Here is a 16,106-nt window from a genome sequence, read left to right on the forward strand (position 1 = left end):
AGAAAGAAAGAGAAGAGAACTGAAATAATGAGATAAAGGAGAGAGAAATTTCAGGGGGAAAAGTGAATAAAAAAAAAAAATATATATATATATATATATATATTTTTTTTTTAGAATACTGCTACAATACAATTCTAAAGTTAGAATTGTACTGTAGCACTATTGCAAAAAAATTTGCAATAGTTGGGTTTACCATTCTCTGATGCAAAGCATTTTAAGGCTTAAAATGCCAAATTGTCCTTAGATTTGGTATTAGCATTCTCCAATGCTAATGCTCTTACAATCTAAATAAAATGGAAAATGAAATGTCTATAATATTTTCACAACAAATTATAAGTGGTAAATTGTTATTGATTTTAATTTGAACCTATTATTAAAATTACTTTTTTGTTCACCAATAAAAACTTGTAACAAACCTACCACTTAGGATTAATTATAAAAGTATTATAAAATTGTCGTGAAAATATCATTTTTCAAATAAAATTGTCTCATTTTGGTTATTTTATACTCCATCAATTAAAATTGTTACATTTTTTTTTCAAAAAAACACTAAAAGTGGAATATGAAGATTTCTCCCACAAACCAAATAGGGAGTATATTTGCATCGAATTTGGCTAGTTTTCATTAGTATGGCAAAAAGAATTTCTGAAAGAATGTTTCAAATACCCACATTCGAGTTTCAAGATTATGGACTTGCAATGCTAGCTTCAAAGTCTTTGCTCATTTTGGTGTGTGGCACTCGTGGATTCTAGCCCACACTTGACAAAATTGCTCATTTGAGCTTGTCTCTAAGGTCTTCAAGCCAACTATCTCTCTTAATACACTTGACATTAAGGGCGCTTTTGATAATATTATTTTAGTAATATTGTTTAAGTTTTTTGGAAATTCATGTAAGTGAAAAAATATTATGGAAATATGTGTTGTGTTGTTTAAACAACGAAAACTAGGATCCGGTTAATATGTGTCCTTAGGACACACATTAACAAATTTATTATTGAAAAATTTTTATTAAAAATTGAAAAAATTATCAAAACTTTTTTAATTTTTGATAAATTTTTTTCAAAATTGGTTTACTATTGTATCTTTAGTAAAATCCTACCTTTATTTATAAAACTTTTAAAAATAAATTTTTAATTTTAATAAAATAAAGGGATACCAAATAAAAGGCAAGCGCGGGGGCCACGCTGAACGTGAAAAAGAAAATTCGCTGAAAAAAAGCAAGGCCATTCTGCTTTTGAGTGATGCTGGCTTTTGAGTCTTTTGAGTGATGCTGTCTCTTCAGCATGTTCCACCCGCCTAAAAAGTCAGTCTCCAGGAAAGTGATGCTGGCTTTTGAGTCTTTTCCAATTACGCATTAGTGAGGTGTTTTTTATCAAGCGTGGGCTGGACCATAGAGGGTATGTGCACCCTACAAAATGCCTTTATCAATATGATAACTTTCTTCACCTGAAATGTTGCGGTAATTTTATGGAAAACATGGCAAAAGTTTGTTCAAGACTTATCTTCCTGTCAGCCATTTGCCTGTTGTTTGCTCAAGCCATTATTGCTGATAAGCCAGACTTCAAATATAGTTTTGTGTGTTTAGACAGTAAGGGTAACTACACCAGTAATAGTACCTACAAAGCAAACCTCAATCATCTCCTCTCCACCCTCACTTCCAACACTGAAATTGACTATGGGTTCTACAACTCTTCTTATGGCCGAGACCCTGACAAAGTATATGCAATTGGACTTTGCCGAGGAGATGTTAAGCCAGATGAGTGCCGTAGTTGCCTCTATAACACTACAAATCTTCTCACACTGCAGTGCCCCAATCAGAAGGAAGCAATGAGACAGGATGAGTATTGCGTATTACGGTACTCCTTCCGCAACATATTTGGGATCATGGAAGATGATCCTTTTTTCTATCAACAAAATAGACATGAGCAATCTGGCAATTTGGATACTTATAATCAGGACCTCAGGACCCTGTTGGATGGCCTAAGAAATCAAGCTGCAGCAGGTGGTTCTCTTCGAAAGTTCGCAGAAGCAAAATCTACGGGAATAAACTTCAAACCACAATATGCACTTGTGCAATGCACACCTGATTTGTCTCAAACAGATTGCAGTGATTGCTTGCTTTCGGCATTTGGAAAGATTCCTTCTTGTTGTGATGGCAAGATAGGTGCGGTAATTTTTACACCCAGCTGTAATTTTCGGTATGAGGAGTACACCTTCTTTGGCCCCGTAGCTGATATTGCACCACCATCGACCAATACCTCTGGCCCCGTAGCTGATATTGCACCACCATCGACCAATACCTCTGCTGCAAAAGGTACTTTTCCTGAATAATTTCTCAAGTTTGGAAACTAACTAGAATATTATATAGCACTTGAAAATTTTTGTGTGAACATTAATTTTTATGATTTTTGCAGGAAATGATGGTAACAAATCTCAAACTGTAAAATAACAGAGAGTAGAGAGAAACTGAAATTCTTATTAGCTGAAATGAATGATACAAATGAATTGATCAAAATATAATTACTAACTGAGCTATTTATATACAACTCAAAAACAGAGCATTACTCCAGGTGCTGTGCTAACTAATTAACCGTTTTTCAACTAATCAACTAATTACAATTTAACAGCTGGCTTCCTCTCTAACTAAGCTCTGTGTTCCTTTCGCACGTGTGTCCTGTGTGACTTCATTAATCAAAACGTTCCGTTTCAAGTCTCCTCTTGCTTCTGTCGTTCTGTTCTTCAGCCTTGTTTTTCTTCTGTCGTTTTCAGTGTTGCTGCTTCTGTCGTTTGTAATGCTTCTGTCTTCAACACAAACGGTAATCATAGTTGGGTCCATTATTGCTTTTGTGGTAGTAGCGGTACTAATAATAATCTCCTGCATCTACCTAAGAACTCGGAAGCCAAGGGAGAAACCCGAAAGTAAGTTAATTAATTGGTTTATTGTTATGAAAGTATGAAACTATTGCAAAATTTTATTATAAAAACTTATAAACTGACTTTAGCATAAGACTTTAGTTTTTTCTATTTTACACCATTAATTTTTAAAAACACACCTATTAAATTATTTATTCTACACTTTATTTTATTTAAATACTCATTTTTCATTCTTTATTTATTATTATCTTCATAAATAGAGAGAGAGAATTTGATGCAAGCAAGAAGTGAGAGGAAAAAAAATTAAAATAATGAACTAGAACGCTATACGCAGTCAATGTTAAATTTTTTTTTTTTTTATCATCTTGCCTAATTAACTCCATCTATTTTCCTCTCTCTCTCTCTCTCTCAAAAAAAAAAAAAAAAAAAAACTCCATCTATTTTCTTAACATGCAATTCTACGGTGAGATTTTCAAAATATAACTCGATAAAAAGTTTTTAAGTTATGTTATTGAGGTAATATTTTGAATTTTTCACCATTGGATTGCATATTTTTTGTGTTTTTAATATATATGTTAAATTTTGTGTTAATTGGATGTTATGTATTCTTCTATTCACAGACTAATTTTTTATACATAATTTAAAATTTAACCAATTTATGGATGAGATAGTTGTAGATCTCTATTCGTCTTAAAATTTCTCAAGCAAGAAAGTTATAAGAAAAAAAAATATAATTAAACAATAAATTTTTCAAAATTTACATCCATTAAAAAAATTTGGTGGTATAATATTGTTAAAACTTACACTAAGTGTAACTTGATCTTGGCTTTTTATATCCTTTATGTTTACAAAATTTCAAAATGATCGGAAATCAATAAACTATCTTATTTATAAATGGTTAAAATATTTTTTTGTTGTATTTTAAAATTGTGCCTAAAAGATGGATTTATGAATCGAATAGTTAATAACATTTTATTAGCATAAAATTTGGCATGAGTGCTAGGTTCACAAATAACATGTTATTGGTGGGATTTTCATATTATTAAATTAATAAAAAGTTATTAGATAATGTAACATGTAATAATAAAGTGTAATATATATATATATATATATATATTAATATATATGTGTGTGTGTGTAAATTTTAAAATCAATATGTTAGCTTTGCCCACTTAAAAAGAAAAAAAAAAGTCTACGGGGTCTTTGTAACAAGCTTATATATTTACTAGTCGCTAACCTGTGTGATGCATGGAAAAACTATTGAATCTGGAAAAAAAAAAATCCAACAATGAGTAAATAGACAATTTTCTAGTTAGTGTTAAAAAAAAAAATGAAGAAATATTTAACTTCTATGTTTTTCCATAATTTAGAAGTGTTCTTTAACATTGAACGTTATTGAGTTGCAAGTGCATAGTTACCGGAATCTAAAAATAATTTACAATTCTTAAATTAATAAAGCAAAACTCGCAATAGTTACACACACACACACACACACACACAAAACTAATATAAACTGCAAATATATAAATAAAGACCATAATATGAGGAAAACACACCAAGTTTCAAATTTGAATAGCAATATGACTTTCTCGTAGTAATAATAATATAGACAATTCAAAACATGGAACAATATCAATATTATTATATCTAATTCCATTATCTTTTATGTTGAATCCAAGCAAATAATTAATTGAAATTAATCAAAACAAATAATTAATCAACCAAAAATATAGCTTTTAATAAGAAAACAAAAAAATCACATAAACCTAAATAAAAAGCATTTAAAGTGAAGAATTAAGATCAATCTACTGAGATACAAATACCAAAAACCCCAAGACTTGAAACTTCAAAATTTATAGAATCTCCAAACCAAATTCAACAAATTTATATATATACCAAATAAAAATTTATCGTTCCCTAGGCGGGAAGACATATGTTGCATGTTTGATTTTTCTCCAAAAAAATAGAAATGTTTTATTTGCCATATACAATATAAAAAAACAATTAGTAAAAATTTCAACCCAAAAACCAAACCCACGATTATCAACGTGAGTCTCTTTTTTTTTTCAATGTTAGTCCTTTTTTTTTTCTTTTTCTTTTTTTGAGTCTTATCATAATTTTTGTCTTTATATAGATTATCAACGTTTGAGTTTAAGTTTAAGTTGGACTTGTTAGAGAGATAGAGTTTCACTCCTTGTTAAGTTTTGATTAAACAAAAATAATTTTATTTTTAAAAAAAATGATAATGATGAGTTTGAATTTAAATTGAATTTATTAGAGAGATAGAGTTTCACTCCTGGCTAAGTTTGAACTAAAAAAAATAATTTTATTTAAATATTGTGCTGACGTGGAAAATTGTGAAAGTTTTAGAAATTTCGGTTTTATATATATATATAGATTATCATTTGTGAGATAATGTTATTTTATCTTTGAAAGTTATAATCTCATAAATATTTTAATTTAGGAGATTCAATTTTTATTTCCGTAAGGAGAGCTCATAATTTTTGGGACCAAAGTATAAGAAGCAAAATTTTGATTATATTTTTTTAATAAAAAAATATTTTAAAAACAGTGCTCCTGGAGTTGGAGCTTGGCCTATCTCCTTGAAAGGAAATGAGAGAAAAGTTTTAAAATGTAAAAAGGGTGAAAAAGGCAAAAAGGAGGATGGAAAAAAAAAATAGTTTAAAGGTATTTTAGTCTTCACCGGAGTATTTTCCTTTTTTATACTTTCCTGACATTCACCCAAATTTGTTGTTGTTTCCTATATTCACCATAAAAAGCAGGGATATGTTAGTCAATTCCTATAGCTTAACGAATGCCCTAGGATGCACTTAGGGCATCCATTCCATAAATAAATGTTAAATTATTTATTTGGTAATTAATGATATGTCACCTTGTAAAACTTATATATAAAAATTTATAGCATTCTAAACACCACTCTATTGTTCTCATCCAAAAAAAAAAAAAAAACACTCTATTGTTGTTATTTGTTTTTTAGTTTATTAAAAGACTTTTCTTGGAAATTATTAATTTATTAATGTAAGGACTCAATTTGTAACGATCCCAAATTCGTATTGAGTTCAAACGTTAAAGACCCAAACAATAAATTTGTAGAACGTGGATGTCAAAGAACTAGATTAACTCCAAAAGAAAAACGATTAAACTTAACGTTTATAGATGGATTAACACCAATATAACGATCAATTTCTCCTTAAAACAAATTAAGTTCTTTATTTCATAAGGTTTTCTTCTAAGTACTACTCGTTTAGAAGTTCTAATCCCTCTTTCTCAATGCATTCTTCCATGTTATATACTGCCCTCTTAGTGTCATCTTCACTGCACACGTATAGATTGGGTTCGGGGGATCCCTTTCTGTCCCATCCAACACCTTCTGGAACCTCCAACCAACAGCTGTAAGGCTGCTTCATCACTATTCAAGCATCATCTCCACATTAATGCAGCCAGAGAGTTGGTTGAGAGGCAATTAATGCGGAGGCAGCTATTGTTAAAGATATTTGTTTACCTTTTCTTTCTTACCCTTGGTCCCATGTCCCACCTTTAGTGGTAATGTAGTTCTGAAGTGTGTTTGTAACAATATGGCGTTCAGGTCGTCCTCGTACACATATTGTCGAGAAGGATTTTGTCCTCGGACGAATACTGAACTCACCTCACGTGATATCTACTCTTCTTTTCATTTGGTTACCCTTATATCCTGATATGAGCCTTCTCGGACAGTTTTACGTCCTCGGATGGGCCATAGGCCCAATTAACACGGTTTTAATAATTATTGATTAATTGGCCCCCACAATTAAGATTAATGATTACCACACAGTGTGTTTGCACAAATAAGTTGAAAATACGATTTCAATTAAAATTGTGTTTTTTTTTTTTTCAATTTCATAATTATAACTAAAATCATGTTTTCAAAATAACATAATTTCAAAAGCTGTGTGTAAGAACAATAATTAGCCTTAATGTTAAACCACTACATAATTTGGAGAATATTTCTTATTTCTTATAAAATGATACTTAGCTTCCACCGGTTAACATTCAATATGTTTGGTCAAGAAATGACTACCATTAAAATAACTTGAAAATTATTATATACTAAAAGTTCAAATAGTGTGTAAAACACTAATGAATGTTTAGACTCTCAATTTCAAAATTATCCAACACAACTTATACCTAAACAATAGATGTGTGGGATAATAGGTACAAGCAAAAACCCAAACAAATAAACAACTCTACACCATAATTGATCACAACATAGCAATAATTAAAGGTAGAGAATAAGGGTTAGAGAGATGCAAACACAAAGATAATACCGGCACGTGTTATTAAAGAGGAAACTGAAGAACTCGGCGAAAAACCTCTTCGCTGCCCTCCAAGCGGTGAAATGATCCACTAAAGAATAAAGTTGGGATACACAAATAGCAATAAACCCTCTAAGCCTAATTTACCCAATGCACTTAAGCCCTCCAAGTTTCTTGCTTCAACAAGGTTAAGCCTAACCGTGTCTTCTTTAACTTTCCAGATCCCGCAATAAGCTCATTGCATCAACCAAGTGAATTGGTCATCTCTAAACTGCTTCCCAAGTACCAAAATATCTCCTCACTAATATGGATATAGTGAGATAAAGATTTGGCTAATAAACCTCTCAAGGGTATGTTAATGGAGAGAGTGAGAGTAAAGAAATTTGGAGAATCAAAAGTCTAAGATTGTGAATGAGTCAATCTTGATTTTCTCTAGGGTTTCTCTCTCAAAATTCTCTCTGGAAGCCCTCTACATTTCATGGATATAAGGGTATTTATAGTAGGGTACGTGAGGAATGTGAAAAGTCATTTTTCTACAAAACAGGGCATTCTAGCAACTCACTCTCGCAACTGGAACGAGTCGCGAGTTAACTACCAGGCCAGACTATATTTTTTGTCCTGTAGTGTTCCAGTTGTCATGACCCTTCAGCTTCCTGCATGCTTCACACATGTGACATGTTAGCGAGTTGCCAGTCGTGAGTCACTCTCAAATCCAGTCGCGAGAAACCTCTAATTGCACACACTATTGAATTTCTTCACACTCTCTCACACACAACCCTTACATTATTCCCACCTATATACAAGGTATCTAATTGATGAAATTACAAGCAAATTTGGTACAGAATAAAACCAACACATGGTTGAATAAATTTAACCTTACATATACCAATCTATTTTGGCATCTAGACTTTCATAAATAATTAGGTTATGAGAGGTCCCTTACATTATTCCCACCTATATACAAGGTATCTAATTGATGAAATTACAAGCAAATTTGGTACGGAATAAAACCAATACATGGTTGAATAAATTTAACCTTACATATACCAATCTATTTTGGCATCTAGACTTTCATAAATAATTAGGTTATGAGAGGTTAGACAAAATATTTCACACCCAATTAATGTGACAGATTGTTAGTAATAGGTAAAACTAATGTTGATCATGGGTCTAGATAAAAAATATGTATAAACTTGCCAATTCAACTATTATGAAAAATATTGAGAAATCTTGTGTGAATGTAACATTGCTTGATAGGTTATTGATGTTGCATTTCAAATTATGTTGCTCTCCAAATAGGGCACTAATAAAGTGTTATTCAGGCCAAGCGGTGGAGCAGATTAGAAGTGCGGAATCCTTACAGTTCGACTTTGAAACCATTAAAATAGCAACAGATGACTTTTCTGATGCAAATAAGCTTGGACGAGGTGGATTTGGTGTTGTTTACAAGGTACTGCTACATTATTAATAACCTTAAAGAAAATTAGACACAACATTTCACTTGGAACGAAGAAAATTTATTTTAAAAGGTTACAATTTTTTCCCTAGATCTAATAGCATTAAAGTGCATAAATACACCATATAAATACACCATTAAATTTATAATATTTTAATATGAAGTTTGAAATGGAACCAATCTCACCAAGTAGAGACGATTCAAAATTTTCCTCTTCAATTAAATGGAATCAAGCTCTACAGTCCAAAAATATATAATAATAAAAATTCATGACTATTATTTGGAAAAGTTTGTAGTCACGATGCACAACATGTTAAATCCAAAAAGTATATTTGCCAACGGGTTAAATATATTTTAATCTAACATATTTTTCAGGGTAAGCTCTATAATGGACAAGATGTTGCTGTTAAAAAGGCTTTCAAAAAATTCTGATCAAGGAGATCTGGAATTTAAGAACGAAGTTCTATTGGTGGCAAAGCTTCAACACCGAAATTTAGTTAGACTTCTAGGATTTTGCTTGCATGGAAATGAAAGACTTCTAATTTATGAGCTTGTGCCTAATACAAGCCTTGATAATTTCATTTTTGGTATGAGTTTACATTTACCTTTATTCCAAATTATATCCATTGTAATTTTATTTTGGTTTGCATGTCTTTTGTACTCCCTCGCATTTTATTACAATACAATATAATTGAATATATAGATCCAATCAAGCGTGCACATTTGGATTGGGCAAGACGCTACAAAATTATAGAAGGCATTGCTCGAGGGCTTCTTTACCTTCATGAAGATTCTCGGCTTCGTATTATTCATCGTGATCTTAAAGCTGGCAATATCCTATTGGATTCAGAATTGAATCCAAAAATTTCAGATTTTGGTATGGCTAGATTGTTTGCACTTGATGAAAGTGAAGGCAATACAAGTAAAATTGCGGGGACCTAGTAAGTATCCTAGTTTGGTATACTTGATGTTTACTTTGTACCAAAAACAGCATGAAAGTCCTAATAAGTATTGTTGAAAATAATTGTGAATGTGCAGTGGATATATGTCTCCAGAGTATGCATTGTACGGACAATTCTCAGTGAAGTCTGATGTCTATAGTTTTGGTGTGCTAGTTTTAGAGATTATGAGTGGACAGAAGAATAGTTGCTTCCAAAATGGAGAGAACATTGAGAACCTTCTAAGCTATGTAAGTATGATTTATTTTGGGGCTAATGATACATACACCACATAAGTATGGAGTAGTAGGTAAGGTTGTAGGTTCAAATCCCACTAGATTTGTGAATCAATTATACATTTAAAAAATAAAATGTATTATCTGTTGGTACATCTCTCTCTCTCTCTCTCTCTCTCTCTCTCTCCCAGTACCTCCCTCTCTCCCTGTGTTTGGATGGGAATGATGAAATAGTATCAAAAGGAGAGAGAGGCTAAAGTTTGAAACCACTATCCTTCATTTTATGATATAGAATATGCTTCCTGTTGAGATTATTTTTGGGTTCATCTGTACATATCCCTTGTAAGTTGTACCTACTAGGATGATATCGACAATATCTATATATTGACAAAGTATTTAGGTAGTTTATATAGCCGATTGGCTTTGTATCAACTACTTAGGTTAAAATCTCGCAAGCATAAAGGATAGAAGTTATGTAAAAAACACAAAATAAAGGATTACTTACTTAAAAATTGAGTTTGTTGTTTACAAATTTTGCAGGCCTGGAAAAATTGGAAACAGGGTAATACTTCAAATCTTATTGATTCTACATTGAAGGCAGGTTCGACAACTGAAATAATGAGATGTATTCACATTGGATTATTGTGTGTTCAAGAAAATGTAGCTGATAGACCAACTATGGCCTCAGTTGTTCTTATGCTCAATAGCTTCTCTATCACTCTACCAATACCTTTAGAACCTGCAATTTTTATGCATAGCAATATTGAATCAAGTGTGGCAGAGTAGATCAATCTAAAAGAATATTTGTCCAAGTATCGATAAATGAGGCTTCAAATACTGAACTGTATCCTCGCTAGTGTTTAATGAATTTGAAAGTGTTACTTATATTTTCCATGTTTCTTTTGTATTTTCTTCAAATTTAAGAATACACTATATATATTTTAGCAATGATGATACATTTATCATTTTGGCATTCTTTCCCAATAGATTAGTTATCGATATATATATATATATATATGTTCACCCATGCTATACATGAGAAAGTTCAGCAATTTTATTTTGATAATGTTCATTATTGTATACAGCTTGTGGTTGCACATTCTGTAGAGGAATTGTATGTAGTCTCATTTTTTAATCATGGTCCCAAAGAGCAACAGAAAGTTGGTTTCAAGCTCCTGGAGTGTTATTTCTTTTCCTTGGTGCCTTAGATACTCCCAAAAGACCTTCCCATAAAAGTGTCCGATTAATCCACAGCTGAATTTAGTAAGAAGTCACATAATCTTTCTCATATTGAAAATCTAAAGATATGATTATATGGCTTGAAAATCATCACATAAAGAATTGACACATCCTTTAAGAAAGAGAATATATTGAGCACACACCAAACACTAAATGTTATAACGTTATAACAAAAGGTCAACTTTTTGTCATATTTTTCATTATTATGAACTTTAAGAACTCTGCGTCAAAATGTCCAAAAAACCATAAAATCTCAATAAAACATAAATTAAAAAATAATTTACCCTTAACATAACTATGTAAACTACTACTGTGATGACTCTTGAAATGAAATTCAAGTTCCATTGAAAGCTAGGAAAAAAAGTATTTGCTACAAATCATGTTGTTTTATAATGGCCTTAACCACATTTAGAATACTTGCAACTAAAAATCACAAAATCTGTTTCAAGACTAACTTATATGTTTATATAATTGTCCAGAGAATAGCCGATTGGCCATTCATTTTGTGAACCATTTGAAGCTTCTTTGGTTGCTTTTTCTTGCATCCCAAAAGTATCAAAATCACGTGATAAAAAATAGACAAGGATCCCCATTCTCTAATCAACATTTATATCAGGATTGTGGTAATCTTTTTTACGTGATTTTTAGCTCAACTGCTTATTCTCTTCTATTATATAGCAACATAACAATAGATAAACAAACTATTAATCTAAAAAGGTTTTAGTTCTATTGACGTTAATTCAAACCATAGAATATTCAATGCCAAAAACTTTGTCATTCCGCAAAGAAAAGGTTTGTAAAAAAAAAAAAAGCCACCGCTTTGCTTGGCTGTTCCAGCTTGGGCTTACCAATATGCAGACAAATATAAAAATGAATAACAATGGGTGAAGGTCTTGTGAACTATACACCCCTTTCCCCCATTAGGCGATTGATTCTATACCAATGTGTTCATACTTTCTTGCTCTATTGGTTATTAGGACAATCAGATTTCTAATTACTGATGAAACAAAGTTACATTTTTCAGATAAATAGAAACAAATTTAAACTATTAAATACACAAACTTAACAATAGGATTGAGATCCTCCATTTGCAAAACTGATATTACTAATATAGTGATATATGCCATCATGCCCACTTACTTTTCCAACCAATGAATATTCATAATTGGGATCCTATGAGAAACCCAACATCAAAATCAATACAAAGCAATTATAATCATCCTAAACATTCAGACTCTTCAATTTACTCCAAATCAAACAACAAAAATGATAGAATTCTTAAGATAGTTAAGAACAACATCAAAATGATTCGCGTTGCCCCAATTCTCTCCAAACCCAACGTGCCCTCTCATCATAAAGACCTCCATCAAATGTAATAGATGCATATCTAATTATGACTAGGTTAAAAGAAAAAGAAAAAAAAAAGGCCAATTTTGGAAAAATTTGCTAAATAGTACTTTTTAAGGAATATTTTAGGTGGTTAGTACGAGGATGAAGTTATTTAGTTATGTAGACTCTTTCTAGAACTCGAGTTCCAACCCAAAATCGAGTTTATCAAACTTGAGTTTTAATTAGTTTAAGTTACGTGGCAGTTTGGCGTTATATAATAAATTGGAACTCGAGTTTGCTAAATTTTGGGTTGAAACTTAAGTTTGACAAACTTGAGTTACAAAAAGAGTCTACATAAATAAATAACTTCAATTACATGCTATTCTCCTAAAATTTTCCTTAGAAAGTACTATTCACCAAATTTTGCTAGCCCATTTCTGTACAAAACAAAACCAAGCGAATCCCAAATCCCAAAAAAAAAAAAAAATACAAAAAAAAACCCTGGATTCATAGAAAAGAGAATAAAGTTAATATAAATCAAATTATTCACTGGGAAAATTAAACAAACACAAAGATGACAATAACAATAAATATAGACAAAACCTTCAAACCCACATTGCTAATTTCTCACACGCGGATACTTTCAAGAAAGACAAAAAGTAGATAAGTTACCAACCAAAGTTACAGAATAGAGAGAGTCTTAAGAAAATTAGAAGAAGAGGTGGTAGGATCTGCTTAGCGATGGGACTAAGGGGCCGTAGGCATAGACTTGTAGTAAACACCGTTCAAGTGGCTGAAACCATTGCCGATCGAAGAAGATAGTGGACTAGAGAGTGGAGACAAAGGAGAAGGTGGTGATTGAACGTGATGGTGGGAGATTGGGCTCCACAAAGGTTGTTTGGCATTTGGGTATATATTTATGATTCCATCTAAGGAGGTGGTAGGTTAATGGGTAGTGGTCGCCGATCATTGCTGGAGAGAGAGTCTAAATTGGTAAGTTCCAGAGTGAAAACTGAGAGAAGATAGAGGAGTTACGAGCATTCACCGCAGTGGAGCTAAAAATTTAGCTATTTAGCTCCACCAAAAGTTACTTTATCTATTTTGCCTACAAAAATGCTGCAGCAGTGGATCTATTTTAGATTTCAACACAATAAAATAATATAAACATCACAGTAAAATAATATATCAACTACAATAAAATAATATATCTTTTACAATAAACAACAATCACAACCACACACAACCACAACCACAACCACAACCACCACCACAGCCCATAACAAAGAAAAAAAAATCAACCAAGCCCACACCCATCCAACCCACTAGGCAACACCCACACCACGGCAATCAAATTCATGCAATGCAAAAAAAAAAAAAAAAAAAAAAAAAAAAAAAAAAAAAAGCTTGGATTGAGGGAAAACCAAAGCAATGGGCGGAGGAAGGTAGCAGCGGCTTCGACGATGAAACCCAGAGCTTGGATCGACGATGAAACCCATGAAATCCAAAGAAACCCAGGCTTATCGACGTTGGGTGAGCATTGAGATGGAGGACTGGGCAGAGGCGTGGGTTGGAGGCATGGATCGGCGACTTGGGGCTTGGGTTGGCTTGGTCTGATCGGCAGATGGGTCTGATCGACAGAAGAGAAGTGGGTCTTATCGGCGGCTTGGAACGGCTAGTGGGTCGATGACGTCGAGCTTCGATGACAGTGACGTTAAGGATGAGTCAGGTCAGCGGCGGTGAAAGTGAAACAGAGAGGTGAAAGTTTGAGAAAATGAGCTTGAGAGAAATTAGAGAGATGAAAGTGACTACGAGAGCTTCAGATGAGAGATGAGAGTGACTGAGAGACGCACCGGTAGAGAATAAAAGAATGAAAAAAAAAAAAAAAAAAAAAGTACCAACATTTATTATTTTAATCGGGTAGGGAATAATTTTTTTTTTTTTTTTAGCTCCAATAGATGTGCACTGTAGCAATGAAGCTAAAAAAAATAGATTTAGCTCTACAGTTGCATGGGTTTTTTTGTGTTTTTGTGGAGCTAAAATAGCTATATAGCTTTTTAGCTCCACTGATGTGAATGCTCTTAAGACTAGAGAAAAAGAGAGATATGCGGAGAAAAGAGAAAAAAAAATCAAAAAATCAAAATTTGTAAACATAAAAAGAAATGATTGTGAAAGCTCCAAAACTTATGTGGCACAAAATAAGGAAGTTAACAAAAAATCATAGTTTTTTTGTGATAAAAATATGAGAAATGTAAACCAATACCCTTAGTAGTTAGGACATTGATTTAAGAGCTTTTTTTAGAAATATTTTATTGGGAAAATAATAAAACAATAAATGTTATTGACAACTTTTTGTATTTTCTATGAAAGTGGTGTCAAAAGTTTCCTAAAAATATTAATAATTGCCCAAAAGGCATCTGCTAACATAACCCTAAAAATATTAGGTTTAACTTATAACCTAGTTAGAGATTTAGCCACACATAGTCATACAAAATAAATCGTTAAATGTCTAAAAGAAATAATCAATAAAATGAAAAACGTTCTAGGATTTTTGTGCCTCTATAACCTCAACATCCACCTAAGAAAAAGAGGAAATTCCTCAAATTTAAAATGTGAATCCTTTAATTTTCATAGTTTCGTTTTTTCACTGTTAGCTTCCAGCCCACGTTTGACTTCTAGAAAGATTTTTTTTCCAAATTTGTGGTAAACTACAAAGTTGTAAATCTTTGAGTCTTCTTTCCCGTGGCCACATGAATCAAGTCAATCAAACATTTGTGCAAAGCGTTATGGGTTTCAAAGCAGGATATTTCCATATTAGGAATTTTCCAATTTTTGCTTGAATGAATTTCTTTCTTTCATTTTTTATTTTCACACATTTTTAACTTGTTTAGTAAATCAAAAACCATGCCCCAATTGATCTTGACCCTTGGATTCTTTTAGTTGCATGTCTGCATGATTAGTTGATTAGTTATAATCTTCTACAAGACAAAATTCCACATAATGAGTATATTTCACAGAAAGCTTTCAAACTCACATATTTCTATGTAATTAAATATTTAATTGATTTGATATTTTCTACCAAGACTAAGATAATAGTTTACTTTTAAGCAATTATCGTTCGCACAACCAATTTCATTTCAATTTCGTTGCATCAATCCATCTTCCAATCAAAGTGGAGGACAATTTGTGTTCGAATAGAGACAATTCTTAAATCAAAGACTGTTCAAGGAGATTGAATTAGAGGATAATTATATTTTAATAAATATAAATATAGAGAATAGTAGCCACAAATTCTTTGATGCAAATTTACATTTTTGAAACTATTTCAATTGTTTTATTTCCAAACTTGAGATTCAATGTTTACAAAATTTGGAATGCCTAGTGTGTGGCCAAAGAAAGTGTAGCCCCGGCCCGGCCCAGTTTATCTTAAGGTCCGCAGCCCAAGCCGAGGAGAGCCATTGCCGAGGATGACCTCCTCCTCGGCACTTCATTAAATGCCCAAAGAAAGGAGCAAACTGAGTGTAGCTGGCAGGGCCAGGGAAAAAAGCAGCCAACACAGTAATACGGAATTCGGCGTCTGACAGGCCCATGCCCATGCGCCTTTCCAACAACTCCCAACTACTCTAGATATGGGTCGACTGGACAGGCCTGCACCCCAAAAGTAAAATCAACACGTGGACACAAAAAAGGGAGATGGAACACCAGTATAAAAGGAGAAGAAAAT

The 16,106-nt window shown here is 32.3% G+C and overlaps 1 pseudogene; it reads left to right on the forward strand.

Annotated features, from left to right (window-relative positions):
* Positions 1 to 1,418: 1,418 nt before the first annotated feature.
* Positions 1,419 to 10,711, forward strand: LOC115963650 (annotated as a pseudogene).
* The last annotated feature ends 5,395 nt before the right edge of the window (positions 10,712 to 16,106 follow it).

The sequence above is a fragment of the Quercus lobata genome, chromosome 10 (genome assembly GCF_001633185.2).
Source record: "Quercus lobata isolate SW786 chromosome 10, ValleyOak3.0 Primary Assembly, whole genome shotgun sequence".
Taxonomy (NCBI): domain Eukaryota; kingdom Viridiplantae; phylum Streptophyta; class Magnoliopsida; order Fagales; family Fagaceae; genus Quercus; species Quercus lobata.